This window comes from Sander lucioperca, chromosome 10 (assembly GCF_008315115.2).
Source record: "Sander lucioperca isolate FBNREF2018 chromosome 10, SLUC_FBN_1.2, whole genome shotgun sequence".
Taxonomy (NCBI): Eukaryota; Metazoa; Chordata; class Actinopteri; order Perciformes; family Percidae; genus Sander; species Sander lucioperca.
In genome coordinates this window covers 2,068,426-2,087,347 of record NC_050182.1, presented here as the reverse complement: position 1 = coordinate 2,087,347, position 18,922 = coordinate 2,068,426, and positions in this window count along the sequence as shown.

The window sequence follows — 18,922 nt, the reverse complement described above, 5'->3', positions numbered from 1 at the left end:
GAGGGAGAGGAAGAGGAGGGAGAGGCGGAGGCAAGGGAGGGAGAGGAACAGGAGGGAGAGGTGGAGGCGAGGGAGGAGGATGATGGAGCGTTCTGATTGGAGGTATTTGAGACGGAGAAAGGGACCCAGTAAACGTTGAGTCGACCTGGAAACAGAAAGGTCACATCAGCAGCAGACACGAGAAACTCATCAACATCTAGACGTCTGCAGAGTAAAAACAAACCTGCTTTCTATCTGAATTCCTGCAGGGGGAGACTCCTTAAACCTGCTTTCTATCTGAATTCCTGCAGGGGGGAGACTCCTTAAACCTGCTTTCTATCTGAATTCCTGCAGGGGGAGACTCCTTAAACCTGCTTTCTATCTGAATTCCAGCAGTGGGAGACTCCTTAAACCTGCTTTCTATCTGAATTCCTGCAGGGGGAGACTCCTTAAACCTGCTTTCTATCTGAATTCCAGTAGGGGGAGACTCCTTAAACCTGCTTCCTGTCTGAATTCCAGCAGTGGGAGACTCCTTAAACCTGCTTTCTGTCTGAATTCCTGCAGGGGGAGACTCCTTAAACCTGCTTTCTGTTTGAATTCCAGCAGGGGGAGACTCCTTCAAAGGAGAATTCCGGTTGATTCCAACACGTAGCTCTGTTGTTCGTAAATTTGGAGTGCTGTCAGTAGCAAAAAAAACGAAACCAACCAAACCGGTGCTGCCTACACTGTGTTATCCTCCTGCTAGTCTTAGCACCCAACAGGCTTAAACAGGGCAAGTTTTAAACGTGCTTTAAGCCTCTAAACATGCTCGAAATGTCATTCCAAGTGCCTCCACATGTGCAGTGATTCCTTCTGAGTGAACACGGTGAATCTGACTGCAGGAGATGTGACAGAAAGGCATAAAAGTTATGTTAATCCAGCCAGTGCACATACCTCTGTTTATTTCCTGTTTTCCGGTGAAGTCCACACTAGTCAATTGTTGAACTCATACAATCCAATATTCCAGTCAGATTCACTGTGTTCCCTCAGAAGGAATCACGGCACATGGGGAGGCACTTGTAATGACATTTCGAGCATGTTTAGAGGCTTAAAACATGCTTAAAACTTGCCCTGTTTAAGCCTGTTGGGTGCTAACTCTAGCAGGAGGATAACACGGTGTAGGCAGCCTGATTGGTTTAGTTTTTCTTGCTACTGACAGCACTCCACATTTACACACAACAGAGCTACGTGTTGAAATCGACGTGTTGAAAATTCTCCTTAAACCTGCTTTCTGTCTAACTTCCAGCAGGGGGCGACTCCCCTGGCTCCAAATAGAAGTCTGTTTCTGTAGAAGTCTATGAGAAAATGAGCCGACTCCTCTCTTGATTTATTACCTCAGTAAACAGTTCCATAATGAGTCGATGGTCTCAATCTCTAGTTTCAAGGCTTCTTCAGTTTTCGACCCAGAAGTTATTGGAAAGAAACACTTTTGATTGGGTCTATAAACATGAAAACAAACCAGTAATATCTCAACTTACCAAAGTTCAAAATGGCCTCCATTGACACCTTGTCAGTGCTGACCCAGAGCTGAGACATGCGCTGAGGAGGAGACAGGCTCTGACTGTGAAAAGCCTTCACGTGAGACTTGATCTGCACACAGGAGGAGGGAAAACCAGTAAAGTTTAGGAGGGAAAACCAAGACAGAACTCCACGCTGTCTTTTTGTCTCTAAACTTATTACTATTGTCAATGTATAGTTAATTCAATTTTATTCAATTCAATTATCTCAAGACACTTAACAGAGTAGGCCTAGACACTCTATAATTTACAAAGACCCAACTATTCCAGTAATTCCCCCAAGCACAAGCATTTAGTGCAAGTGGCAAGTTAATTATCGTGGTGGAGAGGTTTGTGTGTCCCTATGAACCTGAGGGCTGTGTTGTCTGGAGCTTTGTGCTCCTGGTAGGGTCTCCCAAGGCAAAGTGGTCTCAGGTGAGGGGCCAGACAAAGAATGGTTCAAAAACCCTATGAAAAAACGAGGTAGAGATGGAGTGACCCTGCCCGGAGGAAGCCCGGGGCCCCCGTCTGGAGCCAGGCCCAGATGGAGGGCCCGTCAGCGAGCGCCTGGTGGCCGGGTTTTCCACGGAGCCCGGCCGGGCACAGCCCGAAAAAGCTACGCGACACCTCTCTCTCCAACCCATGGGCCCACCACCTGTGGGAGGAACCGCTGGGGTCGGGTGCGCTGCCACATGTGGCAGTGAAGGTCAGGGGCCTCAACGGACCAGACCCGGGCAGCAGACGCGGGCAGCAGACGCTGGCTCTGGGGACGTGGAACGTCACCTCTCTGTGGGGGAAGGAGCTGGAACTTGTGCGGGAGGTGGAGCGCTACCAGTTGGATCTGGTGGGGCTTACCTCTACGCACAGTCTCGGTTCTGGAACCATACTCCTGGATAGGGGTTGGACTCTTTTCTTCTCCGGAGTTGCCCAGGGTGTGAGGCGCCGGGCGGGTGTGGGGATACTCACAAGCCCCCGGCTGAGCGCCGCTACCTTGGAGTTTACCCCGGTGGACGAGAGGGTCGCCTCCCTACGCCAGCGGGTTGTGGGGGGGGGGGGGGGGACTCTGACTGTTGTTTGTGCGTATGCATCAAACAAGAGCTCGGAGTATTCGGCCTTCTTGGAGACCTTGAATGGAGTGCTGTATGGGGCTCCAGTGGGGGACTCCATAGTTCTGCTGGGGGACTTCAACGCACACGTGGGCAATGATGGAGACACATGGAGAGGTGTGATTGGGAGGAACGGCCTCCCTGATCTAAACCAGAGTGGTTGTTTGTTGTTGGACTTCTGTGCTAGTCATGGATTGTCTATAACGAACACCATGTTCGAACATAGGGATGCTCATAACTGTATTTCGTACCAGAGCACCCTAGGCCAAAGGTCAATGATCGATTTTATAATCGTTTCATCTGATCTGAGGCCGTATGTTTTGGACACTCGGGTGAAGAGAGGGGCAGAGCTGTCAACTGATCACCATCTGGTGGTGAGTTGGGTCAGAGGGTGGGGGAAGACTCTGGACAGACCTGGTAAGCCCAAACGGGTAGTGCGGGTAAATTGGGAACGTCTGGAGGAGGCCCCTGTCCGACAGACTTTCAACTCACACCTCCGGCGGAGCTTTTCGTGCATCCCTGTGGAGGCTGGGGGCATTGGACCCGAGTGGACAATGTTCAAAGTTTCCATTGCTGAAGCTGCGGCGAGGAACGGTGGTCTTGGGGTCTTAGGTGCCTCAAGGGGCGGTAACCCACGAACACCGTGGTGGACACCGGTGGTCAGGGAAGCCGTCCGACTGAAGAAGGGGTCTTTCCGGGATATGTTATCCCAGAGGACTCCGGAGGCAGTTGCAAGGTACCGAAGGGCCCGAAGGGTTGCAGCCTCTGCCGTGAAAGAGGCAAAGCAGCGGGTGTGGGAGAAGTTCAGAGAAGACATTGAGAAGGACTTTCGGTCGGCACCAAGGTGCTTCTGGAAAACCGTTCGCCACCTCAGGAGGGGGAAGCGGGGAACCATCCAAGCTGTGTAATGTAAGGAGTAAGGATGGGACGCTGTTGACCTCAACTGAGGAGGTAGTAGGGCGGTGGAAGGAGCACTTTGAGGAACTCCTAAATCCGACTTATACACCCTCTATGGTAGAGGCAGAGCTGGAGGATGATGGGGGATTGTCGTCAATTTCCCTGGTGGAAGTTGCTGAGGTAGTTAAACAACTCCACAGTGGCAAAGCCCCAGGGATTGATGAGATCCGTCCAGAAATGCTTAAAGCTCTGGGTGTGGAGGGGTTGTCTTGGTTGACACGCCTCTTCAACATTGCGTGGAAGTCTGGGACGGTGCCTAAGGAGTGGCAGACCGGGGTGGTGGTTCCCCTTTTCAAAAAGAGGGACCAGAGGGTGTGTGGCAATTACAGGGGTATCACACTTCTCAGCCTCCCCGGTAAAGTCTACTCCAAGGTGCTGGAAAGGAGGGTTTGGTCGATAGTCGAACCTCAGGTTGAAGAGGAACAATGCGGATTCCGTCCTGGTCGTGGAACAACAGACCAGATCTTTACTCTCGCAAGGATCCTGGAGGGAGCCTGGGAGTATGCCCAACCGGTCTACATGTGCTTTGTGGATCTGGAGAAGGCGTATGACCGGGTCCCCCGGGAGATACTGTGGGAGGTGCTGCGGGAGTATGGGGTGAGGGGGTCCCTTCTCAGGGCCATCCAATCTCTGTACGACCAAAGCGAGAGCTGTCTCCGGGTTCTCGGCAGTAAGTCTGACTCGTTTCAGGTGAGGGTTGGCTCCGCCATGGCTGCGCTTTGTCACCAATCCTGTTTGTAGTATTTATGGACAGGATATCAAGGCGTAGTCGGGGTGGAGAGGGGTTGCAGTTCGGTGGGCTGGGGATCTCATTGCTGCTTTTTGCGGATGATGTGGTCCTGATGGCATCATCGGCCTGTGACCTTCAGCACTCACTGGATCGGTTCGTAGCCGAGTGTGAAGCGGCTGGGATGAGGATTAGCACCTCTAAATCGGAGGCCATGGTTCTCAGCAGGAAACCGATGGAGTGCCTTCTCCAGTTAGGGAATGAGTCCTTACCCCAAGTGAAGGAGTTTAAGTACCTTGGAGTCTTGTTCGCGAGTGAGGGGACAATGGAGCGGGAGATTGGTCAAAAAGAAAAAGAAAAAATTGTGATGAAAAGAGAGCTGAGCCAGAAGGCAAAGCTCTCAATCTACTGGTCAGTTTTCGTTCCTGCCCTCACCTATGGTCATGAAGGCTGGGTCATGACCGAAAGAACAAGATTCGCGTCAAAAGGAGCCAGTTGAGGTGGTTCGGGCATCTGGTAAGGATGCCCCCTGGGCGCCTCCCTAGGGAGGTGGTCCAGGCACGTCCAGCTGGGAGGAGGTCTCGGGGGAAGACCCAGGACTAGGTGGAGGAATAATATCTCCAACCTGGCCTGGGAACGCCTCGGGATCCCCCAGTCGGAGCTGCTTAATGTGGCTTGGGAAAGGGAAGTTTGGGGTCCCCTGCTGGAGCTACTACCCCCGAGAGATAAGTGGACGAAGATGGATGGCAAGTTAATTAATGATTATTCTATTTTTGATATATTGTGTAGCCTGTTGTAGTTGTGATATAGAACTTGAACTGGCACTCTCTTGCACTATGATACCATTGCACCTTTCTGCATTCTCTTTCCACACCACTCCTTTAAACATGCTACAATCAAACTTTACTGTAAGGGCACACTATTGATATCTTCCTTTGTATGCTACGTTGAAAAAAAAGTGCAAAAAAAAAAAAAGAGCATGAAGCATGAAAAGTGTTAAAAACATCTGCCGGGTTTAAAGATGTACCTGAACGTTGTAGGCAGTCAGGGCCGACACGTCGTTACTGTTTTGGGCTTTTTCGGCGAATTTAGCGACCGACTGTTGATCCTTCAGCAGCTGCTTCAACTTGACCATCTTTATCTGAATCAGCTGGGTCTCCGTTTCACAAACCGTCTGCAAAGAGACACAGAGACACAAACCGTCTGCAAAGAGACACAGAGACACAAACCGTCTGCAAAGAGACACAAACAGTCACAAACCGTCTGCAAAGAGACACAAACAGAGACACAAACCGTCTGCAAAGAGACACAAACAGAGACACAAACCGTCTGCAAAGAGACACAAACAGAGACACAAACCGTCTGCAAAGATACACAAACCGTCTGCAAAGAGACACAAACCGTCTGCAAAGAGACACAAACAGAGTCACAAACCATCTGCAAAGAGACACAAACCGTCTGCAAAGAGACACAGAGACACAAACAGAGACAAACCGTCTGTAAAGATACACAAACAGAGACACAAACCGTCTGCAAAGATACACAAACAGAGTAACAATCCGTCTGCAAAGAGACACAAACATCTCACATACTGTCTTAGCTAAATAACATGTTAGTGTGGAGTTTCGGACACAGCCTGTACGTTACCTTAACATTTTTCAAAATGTCTTCCATCCTCTTTTTGATTTGTTGAGTCAGGAACAAGTAGGAGCGCTGCAGCTCAGACGACAGTTTGGACTCGCTGTCAGCGATGTCCCGCAGCCTGAAACACAACAACACAGAGGGCCTTTTATTCTGAAATCCACACGAAACTAGACTTTGGTTTCACTTCTGTTAAAACGAACGTGCTGCGGAGGGATCATCCATCCCAACATTTAGTCTAGTAAATACAGAGGGAGAAGGGATGTTAAAGTGCCCATATTATGAAAAATAAATCACATTTTCTGGGATTTGGGGTGTTGTGTTGTGTCTCTGGTAGGGGTGCACCGATCCGATATTAAGATCGGATATTGTGCCGCTATTGACAAAATAGCTGGATCGGGGATCGGAATAATTATTATTATTTTATAAATTATTAATTAATTATAAATAAAGTGAACCTGGAAGAAAACTATGGACGTTATGAAACAACATAATCAGCTTCAAAACATCCGCAGCTCCCCAAACACTCAACAGTAAGCATTCATCCTTTAATAACAATACTGTATGTTTCCGTTGGTACCTGGCCTCCATGTCCTGCAGACTCTTCCACACGGCGTCTCGCTGCTCTCTGATTGGCCGAACACAATCCTCCAGCTCCTTCTTCAAATTGTCCAACGCTTCGCTGACAAACTGATACCTGAGAGGAAGAGAGACAGAAAGGGTGCCAAGTTAAAAAAAAACAGTGAAACTAAATCAACAGTTAAAAAAAAAACACTTAAAGCAAAGGTGTAAAGAATATCAGCAGTTAAAGTTATATTTGTGCACGTTGCAAAAGAAGCTGTGTGCAGTCATTGAGGAAGTGGTTCAAGGAAATGTCACTGATGCATAGAAGGTTAAGCTTAAGCCGTTAACTACAGTTTAAGCCTTTTATGGCATAAGAGTACATTGTGTACCAGACAGATAAGCAGAGACACAGGAAAGGCAGTTAAAGTTGCAGAACAGACGAGGAATTTGCACCAAACAGAGGCCCCGACCTTGTGTGTGTGTGTGTGTGTGTGTGTGTGTGTGTGTGTGGTGTGTGATAATAGTTTCTGTCTAGAAACTAGGAGACACCCCCTTTGAGGATAGGATAAAAGCTTGACGGAGAGAACTTGTGTATCGGCCGATACCGAGTCGGTACTCGCTCGCCCTCACTTTCTCGCTTCTCCCTCACTCACAGACAGACAGACAGACAGACAGACAGACAGACAGGTATAAACATCAGGCCTCTGACGTAGGCTACGGAGAAAGCTCTGCGTGGAGCCTCCACAGAAGCATAAAACAAGCTTAACAGTAGGGCTGCAACTAACGATTATTTTCATAGTCGATTAATCTGTTGATTATTTTCTCAATTAATCGATTAGTTGTTTGATCTATAAAAATGTCAAAACATGGTGAAAAATGTGGATCAGTGTTTCCCAGAGCCTAAGAGGACGTCCTCAAATGTCTCAAAGATCTTCAGTTTCCTGTCCCAGAGGAGAGAAGAAACTAGAAGATATTCACATTTAACAAGCTGGAATCAGAGAAATCTCATTTTTTTTTAATAAAAAAATGACTCAAACCGATTAATCGATTATCAAAATAGTTGGCGATTAATTTAATAGTTGACAACTAATCGATTCATCGATTCATCGTTGCACCTCTACTTAACAGTCATCTGTGGTTACCTACATACAGTCTTGTGTGTGTGTGTGTGTGTGTGAATATTTCTGCGCCGTTCTAACAGTCATCTGTGGTTACCTGTGGTTCATGTGAGCCGTGAGCTGGCAGTCTCTGCAGGTGAGCGTGTTGCAGGTGAAGCAGAAGAGTTTGAGCGGCTCCGTCGGGTGGAGTCTGCAGAACTTGGTGGGACAAGTCGAGACGCCTTCTGGAGACACAAAACGACACGTAAAAAACGTTTACCCCATTCAGACGGGCCAAAGAATCCACGAACACCCACACACACCTGGCTTCAGGTTTCCAGCCGGTTTGATACATCAAATGGGACACAAAAATGTGAATGGGAAAGAAGTCTATCAGCTATTTTTAGCAGGTTTACCAGTGTTTGAAAAAACCTGCATACACACGCGAAAAAACGGGACATTCTAAAACGCTTAACGTAAAAAGGCTTAACGTGGTTTAAAGTACCTAAACAATGATGACCAAATTTCTCTCTCATATTGCTCCTCATAACCACTGAAAACTGTCAAAAAAGCGAACCCAAAGTCCAATTATTATGGACGTTATGTGACATTAAGCGTCACCACATTTATCTCATGTGTACATTAAACCACGTTAAGCTTTTCCCTTACAATAGGCTCTAATGAAGCAGAAACACGTAATGTCACATAACGTCCATAATAATTGGAATTTGGGTTTGATTTTTTGACGGTTTTCAGTGGTTATGAGGAGCAATATGAGAGAGAAATTTGGTGATCGTTGATCGTTGTTTTCCGAGCTTAAGCCACGTTAAGCTTTTTCACGCGAAGCGTTTTAGAATGTCCCCAAAAAAATACCCAAAAGTAATATATTTATTAGGGCTGTCAATCGATTCAACATTTAATTGTGATTACCCAAAAAAACAAGTAAAACCTCAGGAAAAAAAAGCCATGAAAATGTGACAAAACACAGAATGCATGTGTGTCAATCATGTCAAACTAATTAAAAGAAATTTGCTTTAACTCGTTATCGAGTTAACTTTGACAGCCCTCATACATATACGTATGAAAATCTATTAAAAAGCCATAATCTCTTATCTGCGATCCTGTGATATTTGGACTGAACAGCTGATGCATGAACAGATGTGTGGCTTGGAGTGAGACCTTCTTGCGGCTGGTTGAGGATCCGGTGAGATCTGGTGACGGTCACTCTGCGATGCGCCGACACGCAGACGTCGCACAGCGCTTCGTTACAGTCCACGCACCAACAGCTGGCCGCTGGCGCGTCACAGCTGCTGCACTGGGGACACAGGAAGCACATCTGCTCAACGTCTTAAAGCTATGGTACGCGTTAGTTTATATCAACTGTTACATTCGAGCCAAATGAGTCGATACGAAGCTGAATAAGCTCCAACTTTATAAGTGTACAGACAGTTTATTAAAAAGATAGATTATAAAGACAGTAGCGTTCGTGTTCAGACCCAATCAGCAGTCGAATCAAGAACGCCGTGCAACCAGTAACATAGCGTCAGTCGGTCAGTCAGTCAGTCTCTCTCTCTCAAGCCACAGTCCGAGATATTTGTAATCAATAACTCTCTCTATAGTAGAGCCAACAGTTAAAATATGAAGTTCGTAAAATCAACATTTCTAGCTCTTGATAATAACATCAATTTGGTTTTTCGCGAGTTAAGGAGTAGTTTAAGGTCAGAGAGAGTGTCCTGTAATAAATTAAAGGAGAGCTGCAAGTTGTCAGTAGCAGTTTGTGGGGTATCTGCAGTACAGTAAAGAATAGTATCATCTGCGTACATATGGGCGAGGCAACCAGCTAAAGAAGAGACTAGCTCATTAATATAGATGGTAAAGAGTACAGGACCCAATACAGAGCCTTGTGGGACACCTTTTGTTTTGGATAAGAAATCCGAATTTCCAAGTGGTGGTTTCATGCACTGACGCCTGGAAGATAGGTAATTATGAAACCACGCACAAGCACCCGTATCCCAGCCAAACTTTTAAAATTAGATTGTGATCGAACGTGTCAAAAACCTTTGAGAGGTCGACAAAGAGGGCCGCACAGTGCTTCCTCATGTCCAAGGCCGAGACTATGTAACTAGAGTGATAGCAGTGATGGTACTATGGTTTGATATCGGGTGTCTTTCTGGAGATGATGCTAGAGACTTTAAAGGTCCCATGGTATGAAAATGTGACTTTATGAGGTTTATGAGGTTTTGTTCCCCCAGCCTGCCTATGGTCCCCTAGTGGCTAGAAATGGTGATAGGTGTAAACCGAGCCCTGGGTATCCTGCTCTGCCTTTGAGAAAATTAAAGCTCAGATGGGCCGATCTGGACTCTTCCCTTTATGACGTCATAAGGGGAAAGGTTACCTCCCCTTTATCTGCTTTGCCCGCCCAGAGAATTTGGCCCGCCCATGAGAAAGAGAGAGACTTTCATCTCGTCATCATGGCTTTCAAACGAGCAAAGGGGCAGTTGGTCAAGGCCACAGCCTTGTAGGTCTAGCCAATTGAGTGCAGAGGCATTTTCTTTCCTAGTTCTGTTGAAATATGCCCCATAATCACAGCCCAATGGAGCGGTATCAGACTCATATTCTGACTAGAATCTGAGTATGACCCATCAGGCTATAGTACGTCTATTCTATTCTTCAAAAGGAAACCATAGCTCCTTCTCCCTCCCTCAAGGCGCTGACACACCGAGCCGATTATCGGCCGTTGGACAGTCTGGCAAGGTCGGTGACTCGAGTCTGGTCGGTTTGTTCTGTGCCGTCGTCCGTCCGAGGAGCCGTCTTCCTTCATTTTGGCTGATTTGACATGTATAATCGGCCGGGCGGGCACTGCCGGCAGTCAGACTCAAATGAGCCATCTGATTGGTGGAGAGCTAACCCGGAAACGGGGAGCGGGATGAGCGTGACTAGAGTCTCTCAAAATCTGATGAAAATCTTTTAAACTGACCTTTGTCAATCTGAAATGAAGACAGATTCAGCAACTGCACGGCCTATTTCTCTCTTAAAATGTTTTCAGAAACACGTTTCGGTGAACTATTTTAGTCCAATATGAGATCGTATTCTGAACGAGCCGCCATGACAGTCTGGCTGTGAATTTCCGGAGAAAAAAGACCCGCGTGACGCGTTCGTCCAATCAGCTGCCGGTTTTCATTTTTGGGCGACAATACAGATTAGCGCCGCCTGCTGTTATGGAGAAGTATTACGTCTCGTCTCTTCGGTGTTCTGAGGAACTTTTTGGACCAACTCGGGGAGACTGATCAGTCACACTGGCTTTTCTGCCGACGTTTGGCCGTCAACTCTGTGTGTCCGGGCCTTTATCCTTGGATACACACCTCCCTCCCTCAGCAGCTGCAGCCTCTGGCAAAGGGCCAATTTCAACAGCCTGGGGCAGTTGACCAACAAGAGTGCAAGATCAGCAGGAAAATAAGCAGAATCAGCAAGTGTACAGGATGTACAGTCAGCAAAAAGGAACCACAGAGAAGGAGTCTGTACGCCCCTCAGAAGACTTCTGAAGAAGCCATTGGACCGGGATTGCTCCTCCCCCTGCACGCTCACCATAAAAACCCTGTTTCCTTTGTTCTTCGGCACTCTGTTAAACTGCCTCTTTCTACTTGCAAGAGAATGAATAAAACATAGATAACTCCAGTGTTTCAGACTTCGTCTTAATTTCCATCTTCATCACCGAAACACCAAAGAGATTTTCCACAACTCGCAGGTTTAAATCTGGCCCCCATATCTTAGGTTCACTATAAATGTAATGTGGTTCAGTTCAGTTCAATTTTATTTATATAGCACGTTTAAAAACAACCATAGTTGATCAAAGTACTTAACAAGGTCCAAAAATCAAAGAGATAATATACACAAACAATACACAATATACAATACAAAATAACCAACAGTAGAAAAAGGTAAAGATACCAAAGCTCAACTTGAATTGAAAGCCAATGCATAATAATGGGTCTTAAGCAAGGACTTGAACGTTTCAATGGTCCGAGATTGGGTTGTGCGCCAAACCCTGAAATACAGGAAACTATTTTTCAAACTGCAATTACTTGAGACTCAGTGCAAAATTTTGGCCGGTTTGCCGACTTTGAGACTCATAAATTCCCCCCAGAAGCAGCAGAGTTTTCATCTTCAGGCTGGGAGTCAGCTGTGTGGTTGCTGCTTTTAAAAACGTAATGTTTGTTGCTGGGTTAGCTCAGTTGGTAGAGCAGGCGCACATATAGAGGTTGACTCCTCGACGCAGTGGCCGCGGGTTCGACTCCGACCTGTGGCCCTTTGCTGCATGTCATTCCCCTCCCCTCTCTCTCCTCTTCAAGTCTTCATCTGTCCTGTCAAAATAAAGGCCTAAAAATGGCCACAAAATAACCTTTAAAAATGTAATGTTTGTTTTGCTAAACTCTACGATGGATAAGGGACTTTTTTGCTGACTTTTGTAGAGCTTTATGTCGACAAAAGTGTCGGAGAAAGCAACAAAAATACGACAATCGGCCAAAAAAGCAACATGCAGCAATACAGTCCCAGATACTATCGGACTAGTCCCAGTAAAAGCAAGTCTAGTGTATCGTTATGTTAAGAATAATCATTTCATTATAGTACAGTCACTAGGGCTTTGACTCCAAACTTCGATAATCGAATATAATTCGAATATTAAAAAAAATATTGATATTCGAACGAATATTAGGCAGCCCTTAATATTCGAATTTTGAACCTGTTATGGGCATTATTTTTTTTTGTAAATGTGTTTGCTTGTAAACCTTGTTTTCAATTCAGATTCCGAGGCTTTTTCACGCATTTCAAAATGTAAACACACGTCAAACGTTAACTTCTCCTGCTGCAGATTTCCCACCGTGGTCAGAAAGAACAGAGGAGACACTTAGTTTCTCTCACTAAGACTATAGAGTCGCTACTCGCTCTGAAGATAATCTCACACACACACAGTTGAAAGCATATTGTTTCTTTTAATTTTAAAAAGAACAGTGGTGGCAGTGTGTTCTTCTTCTAACAACATCATTGCACGCCTACTGACTGATACACTGCCCTCTGGTGGACAGAACATATACGAAGTTTGATACCAATATAAGCCTTACTGAAGGCATTTAATGGTCAAAATATTAATAAATATTCGAATATATTCGAATATTAATATTCATAAACAAACTTCGAATATGATTTTTGGGCAAAAGTCAAAGCCCTAACAGTCACCCATAGTATATGACCGTTGCTGGGCAAAACATCACATACACATAGTGACACATGCATGCACACACCTAAAGCACTTACACAAGGGTGGAGAGCAGTTAAACCAGACTGAACCAGTCTAACTTCCTCAGTCCAAGTCTAACTTCCTCTTATGAGGAGGGAGAGCGTGCCATCTCCCTTTCAGGGGGTTGTCTGCTGCCATTGGACGGTTCGTGGGCCTAGACGCTGGGACCAGCCTGTGCACCAACAAGGAAGCGCCAAGTCTAAACCACGGTTGCCTCCCACCTTAGTATTAGCCAATCATAATAGCTTGCACATTTAAATATTATCTCATGTAATCAGTACACAAAGTACTGGCCGAAGGCCAGAGGAGGATCTAACTCCAGTTGTGTATACTGTGCACTCTAATTCCCACGCGTTGGTTAATGAGACTAATGACACCAGAACTCAGGGATCAAAACTGAGACGACAGATTAAAGTCAAGAAAGTTTACTTAAGTCCAGCATTTAATTTAATAATTTATATTATTTATTGATCCCCAATGGGGAAATTACAATTTACACTCTATTGTTATTACACACTACACACAGGCCTGAAACGGACACACACACGTTTCACTATCTTTGTGGGGACCCGTCATTGACATAATGCATTCCCTAGCCCCTTACCCTAACCTTAACCATCACAACTAAATGCCTAACTTTAACCTTTATATACATATACACACACACACACACACACACACACACACACACACACACACACACACACACACTCCGGTTCCCAACCCAACTCCCTACGGACTGAGCTACTGCCACCCCCCTTTTAAGTTTACAGAACACTGTTGTGGGTTCAGAAAATGACACTAAGTTTCCCTAACCACAGACAAATGTATACGGAGTCAGTCAGCAAAGTCTATGTCAGATTGACACAGCCAATACACCAGAGACACACATCTCAAAGCCTGTTGAACACCGTTCACACCGTTGAGAGGAAACGTGTCCTTCAAGCAGGACGCCGTAGCTAAACGATGCACGGAGTTTAGAGATGTGTTGATGTATGCGTTACCTGCTGACTGATTGGCGTCTCCATGTTGAAGAGAGAAGTCCTGAAAGACAAAGAGAATGTTTAGTTCGTGTGTGTCAAAAATAGGGGCGCGTGATATATCGACTCAGTATCGTTATGGCGATATCACGATGCGCAATATTATATCGAAAGTGTCGCGATAAGTATGCAATATTTAGTTTATTTTGTGGAGCGCTGCGTCCTGTCCGTTGGCTGTGTGGCTTAGCTGTGTTTGATGTAGAGCCCGCTTGAAACGCTGTAATGATCATGTTTCATTGGCTAGTTACCGTGCTACTAGCACACGTTAGTGCACATCAGCACAAAGGTCCACTACATGACAAACCCTATGGAGCGTACCACGTGACGTGTGTGCATATTTCGACAGAGTGACAGTGTGATTGAAGAAATAGATAGAGACAACAAAATCGGAACGAATCAGAGAAGAGAAAGAAAAGGACCCGGTGTATTGTAGTGGGTATGCTGTACTATATATGGGTCAGAATCTGCCTTTCTTGGGAGAGGGGAGGGGGGCATATCATAGTGGGGGGTCTGGGTGTTTTTGAGCAATGACTTCATTTCCTGTATTCTGACACTTTTATGCACCAATTTACAGTGGAAATCCCTTTATTTAGCCTTTACATGGTTACATTGGATAATTTTCAGAAAACATCATATTTTAGTTGTACTACACATTGCTGCAGCTCCTCTTTTCACCCTGTGTTCAGGTCTCTGTTTTAGCTACAGAGTGAGACCTCTCACTGCTGTAACATCTTTGTTGGCAGTCGCACATGCTCAGTAGCTAGGTAAGATCACATGATCAGTAGCTAGGTAAGATCACATGCTCAGTAGCTAGGTAAGATCACATGCTCAGTAGCTAGGTAAGATCACATGCTCAGTAGCTAGGTAAGATCACATGCTCAGTAGCTAGGTAAGATCACATGCTCAGTAGCTAGGTAAGATCACATGCTCAGTAGCTAGGTAAGATCACATGCTCAGTAGCTAGGTAAGATCACATGCTCAGTAGCTAGGTAAGATCACATGATCAGTAGCTAGGTAAGATCACATGATCAGTAGCTAGGTAAGATCACATGCTCAGTAGCTAGGTAAGATCACATGATCTGTAGCTAGGTAAGATCACATGATCAGTAGCTAGGTAAGATCACATGCTCAGTAGCTAGGTAAGATCACATGCTCAGTAGCTAGGTAAGATCACATGATCAGTAGCTAGGTAAGATCACATGCTCAGTAGCTAGGTAAGATCACATGATCAGTAGCTAGGTAAGATCACATGCTCAGTAGCTAGGTAAGACCACATGCTCAGTAGCTAGGTAAGATCACATGAGCTAGCTAGCCGTTTCTCCAACTTCAGTAGTACAAGGCAGGATTAGCCGGGAGACTTCTTCTAAACGAGGGCGCACTTCCAACTTTGTGTGGACTACCTGCAGAACAGGGACATGGAAGTAGTTCTTTTGTAGATTAGGGTGAACTCATGTGTGTTGTAGCAGTGTTTTGCCATTGAGAACGAGCTAGCATGCTACGGTTAGCCCCATCATTTCGGCCAGTTACGTAGAAAGCTGTGCAGATTTTGACCAGCTCACCCGGAGACTGAAGTAGGGTTGGGTACCCATAGTGGAACCGGTTCCTACGCAAACGGTAGTATTCGGACTGGATTAGAACGCAAATTTTGGTTCCTCATTTCGGTTCCGACTGAAATATTTTCCCTCTGTCGCTCCAGACAGCGGCAGACTCTTTTTTCTTTCTCCCTTTTACACCGAGTGGCGCACGTGCCCGCTCGCGACTCGCGGTGTGAAGCGCATCTCCGCACGATTCCCCCGACAATCACTGCTGATAGACGGCTTTTTGTACACACTCCGAAACGGACGTAAAAATATCACACTTTCTCTGTAGTCTACCATTAGCTAGCTATCGTAAAGCAGATCGTAAGCTAGGCTAGTTGGAGCCAGTTACCTCCAGGATCTGTGCTAAGCTAGGCTAACGGTGGGTGCATCAGACAGCGTTACAACACGCACGGAGATGAGAAGGGCATGTATGGACTTATCTAACTCTGGGGGATACGGGGACTAAGACAATCACATAGACTACACCACTGAAAGGACCTAAAGAGAGAGCGAAGGAAGTGAGTGGAGCAACAGAAAGAACACAAAAGAAAGAAAATGAGGGAGAAGACAAAATAACAGATTGAGGAAACTTTAGTGGCCAAACGTAATCCCAAGAACTATAAAATATATACATGCCTATGACACTGTTGTCAAAACCCACGCAATCGACAATACACACACTTGCAGACGGCATCTTGGAAGTTTGTGATCAATACTTGTCGCCTCTGGTGACGTAGCAGCCAGCAGCGGCGATGTATGATGACGTAACTGTAACCAAGTGGGGTCTCATTTCATAGGGGTATGTTTTCACCCCTAGCCCTTACCACTTGGTTGGAGGGACAAGGGCTAGGGGTAAGTGGTAGGGGTAAGACAGAGAAATGGGATTCAGCCTTAGATTTTAGATAAATAATCATCAGTAATGTGGACATAATGTCTAAGTGGGGAAAGACAAATAATAGAACAGTTACAACAGTCTGGTAACTTCAGAAAATGACATCACTTTACTGTAATGCAGCCTTTAAAACCAGTAAAGGACAACACTTGTGTCATATCACAATATTACAATATCCAAATCCAAAATATCTAGTCTCATATCACGATATCGATAAAATATTGATATATTGCCCAGCCCTACTATATACACTACTGTTTATTTACACAAAAGTATGTTGAACTATAGTATAGCCTACATATTTAGTTACAGAACATCTTTGCAGAAAGGTGAGGTCACAATTAGTCACATACAGTAAACAACAGTACGCATGCTCAAAGCTAAAGGTTTAAAATAAGAAAAAGTTCCCATGCTTGGCTTTCATGTGGCCTGATTAATGTTACCAATCTGCGATATGATCTGGCTGTTGTTGTTTGAACACCTGGATGTCAGCCAGCTGCGGGATAATGTTATGAACCAAACCTCTGGTAAAAATAAGCACATTTAACGTGGAGTTGTTCTCCAGGGGGAAACCGCTAACGTTAGGTCGTTGGAGAAGCTTCCAGAGTGCGCTATTATCGGACAGGATGTCGGGAGCATCTTTTCTGAGAGGATACGAACACGGAAGCAGCAGCACAACGAGGTAAAAACCAAAACAAAGTTACACAAACCGACACACGAGGAACCGAGTAGGAAGACGTGAGACCCTCTGGACTCGGCTGAGAGAGTAAAACAAAGAAAGGGAAGTCAGGTAGAACTGTATTTGTCCCCAGAGGGGCTACACAAACCACAAAAGCCCAATCTAGATATAACCTATAAGCCTAATAATATATAACAACAATTCTAATTAAAAAGCCACATATAGGCCTACCAAGCTCGGTTGGGTGGTGAAGCTAATATTAGCCTATCATATTTGAGTGTAGCAGAGAGATGACTGAGGGTATGAAGGAGTGTTTATATCTGTTGTAAAAAAAAAAATGTAAAAAGTGACTTTCATTCGCAGAATTGTTGCCCTGTCCAATATGGCGGCGACGTTTAGACTACAGCCGATGCAGAGGACAATGCGTGTAAATGCATTGATTTATTTTTGAGTGACATCAACTGTAACATGGTGGAGTGAGGAACTATTGAAGTACACGTTTGTAGGATGACACGGCAGTAATTTAGAACAAGTTCCTTGCTGTGAATGTGTTGCATATCCCACATCCCCCTCTGTGGTAACGCGTTATTTGGATCCTAAATTTGCAACCCTGTTTTCCTATCTGTGTGAAAAAACAATGGGACACACCTTCTGCCCGTGCCGACTCCTTTGTATCTTACTAAACGCTACTAAAAGTTACATTGAATATCGTGTAGTAAACTTCTAAATGAAGGTAGCTATTGTTAAAACAGCTGTCCGCTCACCGTTTTCTCCGCGTGCTCGTGTGCAGAGACTCTCCGGCATCAGAAGAATAACAAAACACGTGAAAAATCTGTTTAAAGTTCCATATCTCCGTTTGTTCGGGTTCGACGGCGGTTATTCGGTGGTGTACCGCTCCACGGACCCGCGGGTTCAACTCTATTTATGTGTAATCTGTACTGCCGCTGGATCGTCCGACTCTCTCTGAACAGCGAAGTTAACACAGTGGAACTCTCTTCCGGTGGAGGCTTTTCACAATAAAACTTGTGCATTTGTGCAAAAGTGCATTTCCTTTCAGAATCAGAAAAGGGTTTATTGCCAGCGGTGGAATGTAACTAAGTACATCCAGTGGCGCAACTACCCAGTGTCAGAGGGGTATGCAGCGACAATGTTGGTGCCGGACATCATCATGTATGGGCTTTAAATAATAAAGGTTTATTTTAAAGTATATCAGCGACGTTAACGGTTGCACGTTTGCCCTTGGCAACCAAATTGTAACAATTGGCAACCTAATCATCACCCCTGGTTGATGTGATTTGAGTGGTGAGTGGCTTTCCATCTCTGTCTGCACTATTTCTTCCCCCAAAAAAGGACCCAGTGAATAGGTTGGTCAGCAGAACTTCAAACCAGACTGGACATTTAGTTTTGTGTGGTCTAATAGAACTCCTACCTGATGACATCACTGGTCTCACTGATCTCATCTCTACCTGATGTCATCACTGGTCTCATCTCTACCTGATGTCATCGCTGGTCTCATCTCTACCTGATGTCATCGCTGGTCTCATCTCTACCTGATGTCATCGCTGGTCTCATCTCTACCTGATGTCATCGCTGGTCTCATCTCTACCTGATGTCATCGCTGGTCTCATCTCTACCTGATGTCATCGCTGGTCTCATCTCTACCTGATGTCATCGCTGGTCTCATCTCTACCTGATGTCATCACTGGTCTCATCTCTACCTGATGTCATCACTGGTCTCATCTCTACCTGATGTCATCACTGGTCTCATCTCTACCTGATGTCATCACTGGTCTCATCTCTACCTGATGTCATCACTGGTCTCATTCACT